This window comes from Tupaia chinensis, unplaced genomic scaffold, assembly GCF_000334495.1.
Source record: "Tupaia chinensis unplaced genomic scaffold, TupChi_1.0 Scaffold145685_1, whole genome shotgun sequence".
NCBI lineage: Eukaryota > Metazoa > Chordata > Mammalia > Scandentia > Tupaiidae > Tupaia > Tupaia belangeri.
The window spans coordinates 3,927,039-3,941,949 of NW_006205542.1; the positions used below are offsets into that span (position 1 = coordinate 3,927,039).

Genomic DNA, 14,911 nt, shown 5'->3' on the forward strand with positions numbered 1-14,911 from the left:
CCTGCCTTAAGGGGTTTTTTTGTCTTTGTTTTTTGCCAGTTTAAATATGATGTGGTGTGTTGTGAATTTCTTTTATTTTATTTTGATTGGGGTTCACTCAGCTTTTTGAATATGTAGTTATGTTTTCTGCTAAATCTGGAAGTTTTCAGTCATCATTTATTTCAAAACTTCCCCAATCCCTCTGTTTCTTCTGTAAGACTTCAATAACAATAACATGAATGTTATTATAATTCTATAGGTTTCTGAGATTGTGTTTTCTCTTGCCAGGTATCCTTTCTCTATTGTTTAGATTGAATAATTTTTGTTGTTCTATCTTCATGTTCACTGTCCTCACAATTCTGCTGTTTCTCTGGGTTTCTCTGACTTTGCTTTGTCAAGGGTCAGGGAGCAACTCCTTGTTACTTGCAGGTGAGGAATAGAATTCCATGATACCCACTTGAGCTCTGTTGGCCCGAGCAACCATGGCTCCCTATTAGGTCTCCATTGATTCCTTTCTGGATGGGAAGGGTCAAAGTGCCTTGTTAGTGCCACTCCGTGTCGCTCCTTCTCTGACACCCCTAGTGGGTTGGTATTCTGATTGGGCAGTAGTGTAGGCCCTGACTCTTGATGAGGACTCCTTGGATACTCCCACTGGGGTCTGGGAGGAAGGAAGGATGCCTTATTACTGCCACCTGAGGGTGAATGTCCAGGTTCTCTACTCAGTTTTCTCTGTTACCATCCTACTGGGGGGGACTAGGGTCCCTACTTAGCCTATTCTGGCTTGGGAAAAGGTGAAGCCATGTTTTTTTGCTTCTGTGAGGTTTGGCTAGAGTACAGTGGACTCTAAAAAATGTTTTCTGTCTTTTTAGCCTGCCTATTTTATGATTCTTTAACTAGAGAGAGCAGTCTTTTCTGGGGCTTTTGTTGTCAATGCCCATTGGCATCTCCTTGTATCTTCAAGGTCACTAATATTTTCTACTTCATCTTCATTTTCTGTCAATCTAAGCCAGTGTATTTCCCTCCAAGGAGTGATATAATCCACAAGACACTTTGACACTAAGAATAAGATTAGTTCACAGGGAGTCCCAATTTGACATGCCATACCATACCTTTAGTTTATCTCAAACTCATCAGAATGTTTCATAGTCTCAGTGGAGTATTTAAAAAATATTTTTAGATGTTACTTTCCTTAGTTTATAGTTTGACTTCATTTTAGTGTCAGTTTGTTTACTGTGCAAATTGAAAGGTAAATCTTCATATCATCATTTAATCTTAAAAATTAAGAACCCAGGTACTTTCCATTCTATTAGCATACAAGCTTATTTGTAATAAAAATATAAAATAATTCTTATTCTTTTCTCATATATGTATGATTTTTTTCCTTTTTTCTTTGAGAGTTTTTCTTCTATAGGGTGTGTGCACTCACTGGAGAGACAGAGGCAGAGGCAGAAAGTGAAAAATCCCCCCCTCCTCCCGCCCGGGAGAATGGCCACATTGCAATCCCTTTTCCTCCATTCTCCTCTTGGGATCTTGAATACGCATGCACATGCACTTGGTGTGAATTTTAAGACACTGGATCTGAGACTCAAACCACAGTAAACCATGTGGGAGTCCAGCATTGTAACCATTATGCCATCTGCTGGTCCTTGCATAAATGATAAATAAAGCAAATAATTTTCCTATACCCCAGGGCTTAGAGCATGCATTAGAATTAGGTTGATAGAGTGATCAGAAAAGGCAGTATATAATATCTTAATAGACTTAATAATTTTTGCTTTTGTTTTTAAATATTAAATTTATATTCAGGAGCACTGTGTTAAAATTAATTATGTACAGTGGCTTTCAGTCTCCATGGGGAGGAATGAAGTGATATATGTGTATATATATATGAACATATGTGTATAAATATATGCATATGCTATAGTAAATGAAAACTTGATGCTATTTGGTTTGACGTTTGGTCACTTTTCCAATAGTCATTTTTGGTTTCCTTTGTCTTTATGACAGAAGCCACCTTTCATGATACGATCAGCCCTGAATCTGGAGAATAAGCATGCAAGTCATTTCTGGCCAAAAAAGAATTGGAGGACAATATCTTGTGGTTATAATAAAAAGATAAAGATACGTACTTTCTGTGTTGTGAGGCTGGCAGGTGACGTGGTGGTTAAGGGCGTTGGACTCCCATATGGCTGTCTGCAGTTTGAGTCCCAGACCTGGTGGCTTACTTTCTTTCATTCTCTCTCCTCTCTCTTGCTCTCTCTGTCTTGCTCAAATTTAAATAAATAAATAAATAAATAAAAGTTAAATAAAATATTTTTTAAAAAAATAGATACATCTTTTTTATATTGTATATATGACAATTACACACTTGAAAGTTTTGTTATTTATGTTACCTTTATACATCTTTTTTATGTTTTATATATGACAATTAGACACTTGAAAGTTTTGTTATTTATGTTACCTTGAAGGGAAAACCAAAGAGTTGTAGAGAGGGTACTCTGTAAGTACCCTAACATTCCTAAGATATTAAATTAGTTGGGGCCAGCAGGTGGCATGGTGGTTAAAGTGCTGGACACTCTGACATGGCCAACCATGGTTCAAGTCCTAGACCTGGTGGCTTGCTTTCTCACCACTAACCCCCCACCCCCCCACTGTCTCTCTCTCTCTCTCTGGTCAAATTAAAATAAGTAAATAAATAAATAAATAAATACATGTATATAAAAAAAGACATTAAATTAGTACTGTTCTCACCTTTCAGACTTCTGGCTATGTGGGAAAAACAAATCATAATTGTTTGACTTACTGTTTCTTTCGCTCTTTTTGTTCTTCATATTAATATTTTTAACTTGTGCTCACTAGAGAGAGATGAGAGAGAGAGAGCCACCAGGTCTGAAGCTCAAATCACAGCTGGTCATGTGAGAATCAAGTGCTCTAACCATCACACTACTCGCTAGCCTCTTGAGTTATTGTTTTTCATATTTTAATGGGAATATTCAGGGATCTTGTTAAAAGGAAGATTTACATTCAATGGTGCTGGGTAGAACCTGAAACTGTATTTCTAATATGTTTTCGGGTAATTCTGATACTGTCATTTTATGGGCCATACTTTGCATAGTGAGTGATTGGGTCAGCGTTGTTCGCAGCAGACGCATCCTGTGGAAACCATTGAGCTTACTGCTTCAAGCCTTCAAAATTTAAGACTCCTGGCAAAGAGCAATGTTTAATAACTTGGAAAGAAATTTGATAACAGAATAGAGCTTAAATATATTTAGGGCCACATTGTTCTGATAGATGGTTAGTTCTGTAGAAAATAAAAAAGACCTAGATTTAAAAAACCCAGCTTCCTAGGAAAAAAAATGGTCATGCCAATTTCCATCACATAAATACTCCCACCATGTCTGACTTCAACTACTCGTGTGACATCACAGAAAGTAGAACTGGAAAGAGATGTGTGCATTTGGCTCTTGTAATTTGGTACCAGCCAGATGTACTCTGGTCATGGTTAATGTTTCATTAAATTAACTAATTAAACACTAAAGAAAACTCTGATTTAAGATACAATATTCTTCACTCTGATTATAAAATAATATATCTTTAGATCGGCAATAAACTCAAGTATAAAGAAGTAAGCAAAATAACTCATAAACCTTTCAGATAACCTATACTTAACATTTTGGTAAATGTCACTGAGAGTTCTTAATTGGAAGCAATTGAAGCTGATTATAGTTTAATTAAGCAGGAAAGAAATTTATGAAGTGAATCTTGGGAAGTATAGAGAATTGGGGAGAGGCCAAGAGAATCATATTTACTAAGGAGCCAGGGGAAATAGCCTTATCCCCAAACTATTAGGTAGTCAGGAAAGTCATGACATATTTTTCTGTTTCTATGCGAAAATGCTTCATGACTTTCCTGACAACCTGGTAGTTCTGTAGGAGGAGCAGTTTCTGCTGCTGTGGCACAGAATACTCCCTGCCACCCACGTCTTGGGACAGTAGCTCTTGAGCCCAAGTGTGACAGTAGCAAGACAATTTACATGTTTATGCCTTAACTGCAAAGAAATAGAGGGAAAAGAACATTGACCCCTAGATTTGGTAGGCTATTCCTGCCTTCCATCAGGTTTTTTTTTTTTTTTGGGGGGGGGAGGTTTTTGCTATAGGGTGCGTGCACTCGCCAGACAGACAGACAGAGAGAGACAGAGAGACAGAAAGCGAGAAATCACCCCCCAGGGGGTATGGTCACGCCACAATCCCTTCTCCTCCATTCTCCTCTCGGGATCTTGGGCACGCACGCACATGTGCCCGGCGTGAGTTTTAAGCCACCGGGTCCAGGACGTGAACTGCGGTCGACTACGTGGGAGTCCAGCGACCTAGCCATTACGCTAACTGCTGGTTCCCCCTTCCCTCAGGATTTAAAAGGCAGAAAATTCCTGAATGTTTAGTGAAAGGATGTTAAATAATCAAGAAATACAACACGTTTTCATTATTATACCCAAATATGTAGCTACTTAGTTATATATACTGAATTTTAAATTGATATTGTATCATGGACATTTTCTTGACATTAGTTGTCTTGGAAAGCAAAGTTTTAATGGTTGCATAATTTTACCTCATACTCTCATAGTCCAACATTTTGCTGAAAATTTTGATCTCTTTAAACTGTTTTGCAACTTTTAATTTCAATGACAAATATTTGACTTTATGCCATTTATTAGATCCAAGAAGCAACTTTCTTCATTCCTTAGTCTCTTATTCTATTCTTTTGTAATTTAAAAAATTTCAACTATCTTACATTTTGAAGGCTTGAAAGAGAGTAGGTTTCCAATGAGGAAATACCTTTGTGGCATCTAGCATACAAATGATGCTGAAATGTCACTTTATAGGTATGTGCTACACTAGCCCAAGGCAAAGTTCTGCTAAACTCTAGATTTCTTCACAAATTATCGAGCAGTCTCTTTTAAAAACCTCTCAGTGCATTTGAGATTTCCCCCTATAATAAGAAATATTTTATTTTCTTTGTAATATTACTGAGACTACAGTCTTAGAAATTCTTAAATTTTAATCTTATATCCATGTGCTCTATAAGCAGTAACCATGTATATCTAGGGAGTTATGAACAAGCACACAATGTGGCTATCAACCGCTCTAATAATTTCTTGTTAGAGGTAAGGTGTCCGAGACTTCTAGTAATATGGAATTAATTTCTTTCTTCCTCTCACTTATTAACAATTTTACCACCAAGAAGGCTAATAGTTTTCTTTCTTAAAATTCTTTCATATTCCTGTGCCATCTTGTTCATTTCCTTTGACTGTCTTCATGTAATGACTGTCAAAGGGTTTGAATTAATGTTTAGAAACAGGTGTTCACTTTGGTAGCACATCTAATATTGGAATGATACGGAGAACATTAACATGCCTCCTGAATGAGGATGAAATACAAATTTGTGAACAATATTTTTGTTATTGTCTATAAATACAAGAGACTTTGTAATTAAATCCTTTGTATGTAGAGAATTCCAAGTGATTATTCTATGTTTTTAAATTGAAAATAGAGTAAAACAGAAGTTTCAACCAGGGGACGATGCTTGAAAAGTGATCCAAGTATCCAGTGCAGTGGCTATAAAGTCTTATTTCATCCTTTATTCAGTCTCGATCATTCTGGAAGAAAGTCGACATCAATTTTACACTGCTTGCACTCTATTTTGGAAAGACATTTCATTAACTGTTACTCCCATATGAGATGCAATCTTGCATATAGCTTTCATTTTGGACCAAATAGTTAGTCATGGCAATAAATAATTAAGTATTTAAGAAAAAAAAATGTTTAATGACTGAAGAGGAAAAAATCAGTGATTATGTGACTTTTGGTGAAGTTCAGCAAGTATATTTAATGCATATTAAGAAGTTGAAGGAACCAGCAGTTAGCGTAATCCCACGTAGTCGACTGCAGTTTGAGTCTCAGACCTGGTGGCTTAAACTCATGCCAGGTGCATGTGCATGCGTGCCCAAGATCCCGAGAGCAGAATGGAGGAGACGGGGTATCTTGCTTTCTGTCTCTCTCTGTCTGTCTGGCAAGCGCATGTGCCCTATAGCAAAAACAAAACAAAACAAAACAAACAAACAAAACAAACAAACAAACAAACAAAAACACCACCAAAAAACAAAACAAAAAACAAAAAACTCTCCAAAAAAAGAAGAAAAAAACGTTGAATTTATGCAAAAATTTTTATAAAAATTTTAAAACGGGTTTATTAGAAAACAGGGGTTTTCTAATAAAATTAGCATTTATTTATCATCTATTGAATGAATATATCGTTCTTTCATTTGTTATTCATATGTAATACTTTTCTAATATACTTAAAAAAATTTTTTTTTGGAGAAGTTTTTGCTATAGGGCATGCGTGCTTGCCAGAAAGACAGAGAGAAACCGAGAGACAGAAAGTGAAAAATCACCTCCACCAGGGGGGATGGTCACACCGTTATCCCTTCTCCTCCATTCTCCTCTCAGGATCTTCTTTACGCACGCACACGCGCCAGCGTGAGTTTAAGCCACCGGGTCCGGGGGGGGATTCGAACCATGGTCAACTACATGGGAGTCCAGTGACACAGCCATTACACCAACTGCTGGTCCCTATAATATACTTTATATAATATGCAAACATTGATATTGGTATAAGATGGTAAATTGTTTTGACACCATATAGAAAATAAAAGATTTTCTTTAAAATGTGGCAGAGTTCTAGAAAATTAGAGTGCTTGTTCTGAGCTTCTGGGAAAGTCATTCATTAAATTGACAACCCTTCTCATTAATTTTGATTTATTTTTTGAGAGAAAGGTAGAGCGTGAACAAGAGAGAAAGAAAGAGGTAGAGAGAGAGGAAGAGAGAGGGAGAGAGAACTATTCTTGACAGAGTCTGGTCATGCCAAGATTCTCTCCCTCCAACTTCCCAAGTAGTTATTAGTACATGCTCTGTGCTGCACTATTTAGTGCAGGCTGGGATCAGAACCCAGACTTCCCATTCAGCTTCAGCCATCATGCAGTAGCATGGTGCCACAGCAATTGAGACTCATTTGAAATTTGACTATTAAAAGTTCTAAGACATTGGAACCAGCAGATGGCGAAATGCTGGCCTTCCTCAGGGATGACCGAAGATCAAGTTCCAGACCCAGGAATTCATACTGGCACATGTGAATGCGTGGGTGATTTCTCGCTCTCTGTCTCTCTATGACTCTCTGGCGAGCGCACAAGCCCTATAGCAAAAAGTCCTAAAACTTAAAAAAAAAATTTAAATAAAGTTCTAAAACATTTTATCTAATTCATGCTAAATGGTAGCACCACTGCTAAATTTAGCATGAACTAGAAAATACAAACAAATAAAAGTATAAGCTCATTATTTAAGTTAAAAATTATTTAATTTTCAAAGAGGAGAAAATTTCAGAGAAGCTAGTAATAACATTTCAGCAATTTCTTTAATTCAGCTCCCAAATTTTGGTATTTTGATGCTTTAAAAAATAGAATATTTTTAGAAGAATTATAAGCTGTTTATTATTATCATTAAACTTCTAGAATGAAAAAATGAGGGAGCTGGAATGGCAGAGACTAAGATACATTAAGATTTTCCCTTGATGCAAGGCATTTTTAGTGGCATTATGGAAATCTATAGAACCCAATTCCCCAGCTGGTTATTGTGCTTGGATGGTGGCTGGCATTGATAGATGTGGCATGAAAACTGGATTAGGGGCCTTATAGACCCAGCTGTTTGTCAGCAAGGGATGATTTTAAGTGTGTTCTATTTTATATGTGAAAGTGGCACCGATCCACCATCTGTGGGGCATGTGTTCTGAGATTTTGCCGACAGAGGAAATGAATTTACAGTAATTCAACCACATCCCTTGCCAAGATCTCAGTTATATCCAACAAGTTGGCCAGAGTTAGGGTCTGCTGGCTGCGTACATGGATCAGAGGAAACCTAACAGCATTACTTGGGTCTGGACCTTTCCTCCCCCACATTTTAGCCAATCGGAATCTTCACAAATGTAGCACTTTTGCTTGAAATAGTGCAGCCTTTGGGAAAAGCCTCAGTTATGGCCATGTAGGTAGGTGCAGTAGGTATATTATGCCTGTAGTCAGACTTAATCCTTCTGGCATAACTTCTCAGAGTGGAAAGATACAATTCAGGAGATCTTCATAGTAAAATATTCCAAGCCTATTCCAGGCTTAATAATGACTGTCAGCCTATCAACAATGCAAATGCGTTTGAAAGTGTTTGAGATTAAAAAATTAAAAAAAATTAAAAACCCCTATTATTAATAGAAAAGAATGGGGGGACCAGCAGATCACATAACAGTTACATCGCTGGACTCCCACATGACTGACTGCTGTTCGAGTCCTGGACCCAGTGGCTTGAAAATCACGCCAAGCACATGTGTATATGTGCCCAAGATCCCAGGAGGAGAATGGAGGAGAAGAGATTGCAGAGTGTCATCCTCGGAGAAGGAATTGTGGCATGGCCATCTCCCCTAGGGGGTAATTTCTCTCTCTCTCTCTCTCTGTCTTTCTCTGGTGAGTGCATAGGCTCTATGGTAAAAAAAAAACTTAAAATAAAATATTGCAGAAAGAATATGAAGATAATTGGTAAGAAAAAAAATGAAGGTAGAATATACACATACAAGCACACATTTAAATGATACCATTATTCCTCAGGAAACATTCCAAGACTCTAGTGAATGTATGAAACCATGTGTAACACTGAACTCTATAGGATTGTTCCTTCAATTTGATAAGAGACTGCTAAGCGACTAAGGGGCAGATACTGTATGTAGTATGGGAACACCAGACAAAGGGATGATCCACATCATGGGTGAGACAGAGTGGGAAGGTGAGAACTTTATCATGTTACTGAAGATGGCATCCAATCTAAAACTTAAGTATTATTTATTTCTGGAATTTTCCATTTAATAGTTTTGAAACATGGTTGACTATGAGTAAGTGTAAGAAAAATTCTAGGTAAGGGAGGACTAACTGTATATGCATATATTGAATATACAGTTGAAAATAACAGCTAGGCATGGAAATTAACTTGCCACAGCTCTATGCCAGAAGCACTCCTCAGTAATGGATTTTGATAACTAGTATTAGTCAATGAGTACAACAAATAAGAACAATGTAAATTTTGGAGAACATTTCAGAAAAAAAATTAATATAAATTATAAATCATAATAAATGATTTCTAAATGAATATTATACCTGCTGCAAGTGTATATAAAACTCATATATAAATTAGATTAAAAGTCTTAGAAGCATTTTCTTACAGAGATTTTAGAGCATATGTAGTAGAGAGATTATTATCAAATATATTTATTATCAAACTTCCAAAGTTATAAATCTTCTATCATCTCTAGGGGCCAGCAAGTGTCATGGTGTTTAAGGCACTGGACTCCCACATGGCCAACTGTAGTCCAAGTCTTGAACGTGGTAGGTGGCTTCCTCACTTTCCCTCTCTCTATCTCTCTGTCTCTTTCTGGTAGCACATGTGCCCTGCAGAAAACTTTTAAAAAGTAAGATAAACTACATAAATTTATAAAAAATATTATCTAAATTCTAGCTATGTCATTCTGAAATTCATCACTATCTATCTGTAATATATCAGGAATCAAGGAAAACATAACCATTAAAGTACTATATCATTTAGTATCATAAATAATAATTATTTAATAAAAGCTGATATCCTGTCTAAATGCTATTTTCTTTGGTCAGATGAAAAATTAATTGGAATCCTGTTGCAAACAAGATTCACATATTTCACTTGGTTAATATTCCTTAAGTTTCTTTTAATCTGTAAAATTTCATTTTTTTCTTTTAACATTTTTACCAAAGGGTGTACACACTCACCAGATAGATTCAGAGAGAGACAGTGAGAGAAAAAGTGAGAAATCATCCCCCAGAGAGGATGACTATGCCAGAATCCCTTTTCCTCTGTCTCCTCTTAGGACTTTGGGCATGCATGCATATACACCCAGAGCAATTTTCAAGACACTAGGTCTGGGACTAGAGCCATGATTGGCCATGTGGGAGTCCAGTGCCTTAACCACTGTGCCACCTATTTCATTCTTTCTTAGTTGTACTTTTTCGTTTAAAAAAAAAGTTTATTACTAATTTTCTATATAAAGTTTATTTATTTTATTTCTTTTTTAAAGAATTATTTTATTTAACTTTATTTATTATTATTATCATTATTATTTTCCAGTTTGATCAGAGAGAGATGGAGAGAGAGAGAGGAAGTGAGAAAGCAAGCGGCCAGGTCCGAGACTTGAACCGTGGTCAGCCATGTGGGAGTCCAGTGCCCTTGACCACCATGCCACTTGCCAGCCCCCAATTTTATTTCTTGAGAGATGGAAAGTCACTCCTGATAGGATCTTCACACCATGACTCACCCCAGTCTCAGTCAGCTAGGATTACTGACCTGAGTGTGTATTGCATGTACAGGGAGGCCCCAGACTGTGAACCCAGGACCTTCGTGTGTGGATCCAGCATTGCAGAGCATTTGCATTACCACTGTGACATTATCTGGCCCCAATTTTTGTGGTAGAAATTCTGTAACAAAGTTCTAAATAAAAAGATATTTTGTTATTAATTGAATTAATAGCTTTTTGTTTTCTTTCTTAGTGATGTATAAAAAATAGTACATCTCACAATGACAGAGCCGACTGAAATAGAGTAAAAGTCAATTAATTTCTCTGTGTCCTGGTTTCCTCACTGCACAGGTATAGGATAAGATAATAACTTTCAAGGACCATCCTTATTCTCAAAGTTTATTAATTTCTATTTGAAAAGATCCTGTAAATACCAAGCCAGTGGAAACAGATCCAGGTAACTTTCTTGCCCTTCTTGAGTAAACAGAATTTCTTTGCATGTTTCCCAAACAAATCCAATGACCGCAATTTTAGGGATTAACAACCACTGTACTTAAGATTTTGCAGGAGATGCAGAGTGTCCTGTCATAGACAACAGACCATATAAAAACATTTAGAGTTCTTGTTCTAGCCTTCCTTAAGGTCTTTTTCAGCCTCTAGCCACTTTCTTTATTGAAACCCATCCCTGCATGTTCTCCAATTTCATTTTATCCTTCTCTGGTTCCTGGAATTCTTATTATGTATCTGTTTTTCTTTTTCTTTTCTATTAAGAAGTAGATAAATTTGTTTGTTGTCTTCCTATCCTTATACCCACCACAGTGATCTATTTATACCTCTTAGAGGATAAGTGGGAAAATAGGACATTTTCTTCATAATAAATTATACTGTACACATAGTAATATATTCATACTATCTGCCCATATGAAGCACCTATGTGCCAGAAATTAGGCTATATGCTGGAAATAATAACTAGCAATACCTGCTTCCTTTTCCTAATGAATTTATGGTCAAATTATTTTCAAAAATTAATAAGAAGTCAAGGTTATGTGTGGAATGAGAATCAATGTGGTATGAATTAAAAAAGATTAACTATTCAGGATTTTTTTTTTTTGGCTGCTCTTTGAAATCATTTTACCTTTAATAATCTGACAGTGATTCAAAATATGAAGGAAAGGAAGGTTGGGGGGAGGAATAAGCTTGTTCCCTTATGGGCGATTGCCTCACAGAAGCATGATCAAAGGAATTATAGACACTGGGTTTTAAAGAGCCTGAGTGGTAAGAAGGCTTCCCACCTCAGAGATTAAAGAGCTTGGCTAGGGAGTTTCTGAAGGTAGCAGGCAGCAGAAGAGACCTGAAATACCAGGAGCACTCAGAGCACAGGCTGGGGCTGCTGAGTCATGAGCACCTTGAAGCATTTCTTGATGGTGATTCTGTGTCCTGAGTGTTTGTCCTCTAGGGGGAACCAGGAAGAATGCGCTGAGAATGTCTGTTGTCCCATTGGGTCAAATTTCTTCATCGTATAAACCTAGTCCACCAGCTTGTTAAAGTAACACTGGAGAAACGTGACCACTACACTGCAACCAGAGGTTTCAATTCCTTCCGCAGCTCCGTCTGCTGGATCTCCTCACGTGCTTGTCCAATAGTCAGGATATAATCCGCTTTTGCAGTCATTAGAGCGGCCATGGAACATTTGCATATTCCCTTAGGGTTTCTGGGTGACAGGAAGCTGTACTGAAGCCAGGACTCTGCTGCCAGGATTCCATCAAGAGTTACACGCTGGCTCCATGTCCCTGTCTGCCTGCAGAGCCAGGATGAGAAAGCTTTGCCACGGGAAATGAGATAATGCATCTACAAACTAATTTATCTTCCCAGGAAAATACATTACCCTAAGATATATATTTATGCCCCAGACATTTTATAGACACACAGCAGTTACACTTGGTTTTTCTTTTTTTATGTTACTAATTCATAGTCATAATTAAGACTGCTAAATATATCTTCTGTAAAACAAAAGAATTTTTCCAGTTTTCTGGGCAAAGCAGCCCAAAGAAACATATTTTTCTACAAAAAAAAAAAAAAAAAAAAAAAAAAAAAAAAAACCTGCAAGGTTTTCATAGAAAGTGGATGGATATGGAATATTTACTGCTAAGTAAAGCAAGCCAAACTATGAAAGTGAGATATTGTATGTCCCCACTTAATATATACCAAATGTCCTCACTCTGTGTCAGAAACTGAAAGATTGGAAAATGTAAAGGTAGGGAAGACAACTGTGGATCCTAGAGACTGTGGGAGGAGGGTGGGAAATGGGGGAGAGTGAGCAGAAGGGAATCAAAGGGAAAAGAAGCAAAACATTTAAGGGACACAAAAATGGAACATTATCTGTTGATAATGTGTATGAAAATATCTTTAACTGGACTAATACAGTGTATTCTTTCTGCAAAAATTCACTTAGCATGCTGTAATGATATATAGTGATTGAAATATGTGTAAAAATTTTTATGAAAAGACTGCAAGGTGATGTAGGAGAGACCGTTAGGTAGCTATAGGTAGGAGATATGGATTTTGCCAGTGAAAAGTCACATTCCCTTGAGCAAGTCCATTAGTCCCAGTTTATTCATCTATTAAATAGAAAAAGAGACTATTTCTAGTTAATAGAAATTTTTAGAGGATTGAACTAAATAATATAAATAAAATGACTTCTGAAATGATAAAGCATGTGCAAATAGGGACTTGGTCAACTGCAAGGAGACTACTATTTAGAACCTTAATGTCCTTTCCCTCGAGTTACATGAAAAAAAAACAGATTCAAAATACGTGAAATGCAAAAAGAGATAGTGACTTCACTCACTGAAGTGAGTCAGAAAACTAAATTTCCACTCAAATTAGTCAAGCTGTCTGTATATCGGAGAATTTCCATACAAATGAAATATTTCACTAGCCCACCAACAGCCTTAGGCATGGTTTCCTGTTTACCTTAAAATGGATATTGTGGTTTGTTCTTAATGATTGGCGGAAGCTCTCGTTTTTTGGTGAAATGATCTCATTTAAACATAGAGCAGGATATGAGAAAGAACAATTAACTTATGCTTCTGATTGATGTTGTATATTTTATGCACAGCTGGGTATATCTATGGATGTAATAAGTAACAATTTCTTTCATTACTTAACTTTTCCCTATCATGAGTATTTAGTGAATATTAGGTCCTAGGCATTGTAGGGATTATTAATGCAAGAATGAGCAAGACATAGTCCTTGCTTTCAGGAGCTGACAAACTTGTTTAGAAAATAAGCAAGGTAATCAGTGACTGCAGTGTAGTTATTCTTCATCAAAGTTGGTGTGATCTGCTTGATGATAAAAGTTTCTCAGCTACTGCCTCTGGGATCATTTGGTGATACATAAGATTTCAAGTGCTAACAATAGTATGTGGCAAAAGTACTAATTTTTAGCTCAGATTCATCTCTTCATTGCTATCCCCTTTTCTGTGTCCCCTGCAAGTATTTAATGAGTCCCTTTAAGTGCCAAATGTTGAGTATTCCCATTATAGGCCCTCTACAGCTTCCTTTTTCTTGTCTTATTCACAAAATTTCTATTTTTTTTGTATTGCCAGAGGGCATGTGCAATTGCCAGACTGGCAGAGAGAGAAAGGAGACAAAAAGCATCCTAAATAGAGGGTGGTCATGCTGCAAGGCCTTCTTCATTTCTCTACCTCATCAGGATTTGGAGTGTACACACACATGTGCTTACCGTGTTTTACAAGCTGCCATGTGGAATCCAGCCTTCTTATCCACTACTCTATGGGCCCAGCTCTTGTAATCATAAAATTTTTACCTGTACAAAGTGCCTATAATTCTCAGAAATACAGACTTAGATTATAAATAGATAAGAATTCTGTAGCATTTCATACTCACAGTCAATGTTTTGTTGAGCAAATTGAAAGGGATTACAGGAATCTGTTGATAATTTTTCAACATTTAAAAACTATAGTTTGAAAAGGCACAAGGGAGAAAGATTGTTGCTCAAGAATAAGGCCCAGTTGACAAAGGATATCAATCAATCCAGTGGGAAAATCAAAACCTCTTTAGTAAATGGTGCTGGAAAAACTGGGTATCTACCTGCAGAAAGATGAAACTGGACCTCCATCTCTCACCATTATCAAAAAACAATATCGAAATGAATAAAAGATCTAAACCTAAGACCTCAAACTATAAAACTACCAGTGGAAAACACTGGGGAAACTCTGGAAAACATTGGCATAGGCAAAGACTTCTTAAGTAAGACCCCCAAAACACAGGCAATAATCCCAGAAATAGACAAGTGGGATACCATCAGATTAAGAGGTTTCTGCACAGCAAAAGTCACAGTAGTCACTATGAATCGACAACACTCTGAATGGGAGAATATTTTTGTAAACTATGCCTCAGGTAAGGAACTGGTCACCAGAATACAGAGGGAACTCAAATGGCTTTTCCTCCTCCCAAAAATGATTAACCAATTAAAAAGTGGGAAAAAGAGCTGAACAAACAA

General features: G+C 36.9%; 1 non-coding gene across 1 annotated transcript; it reads left to right on the forward strand.

Moving 5' to 3' along the window:
- Positions 1 to 5,334: 5,334 nt before the first annotated feature.
- On the forward strand, positions 5,335 to 5,438 carry LOC114006124 (U6 spliceosomal RNA). Its single transcript, XR_003547884.1, has one exon. It is a non-coding gene; the product is annotated as a U6 spliceosomal RNA (small nuclear RNA).
- Positions 5,439 to 14,911: the final 9,473 nt, after the last annotated feature.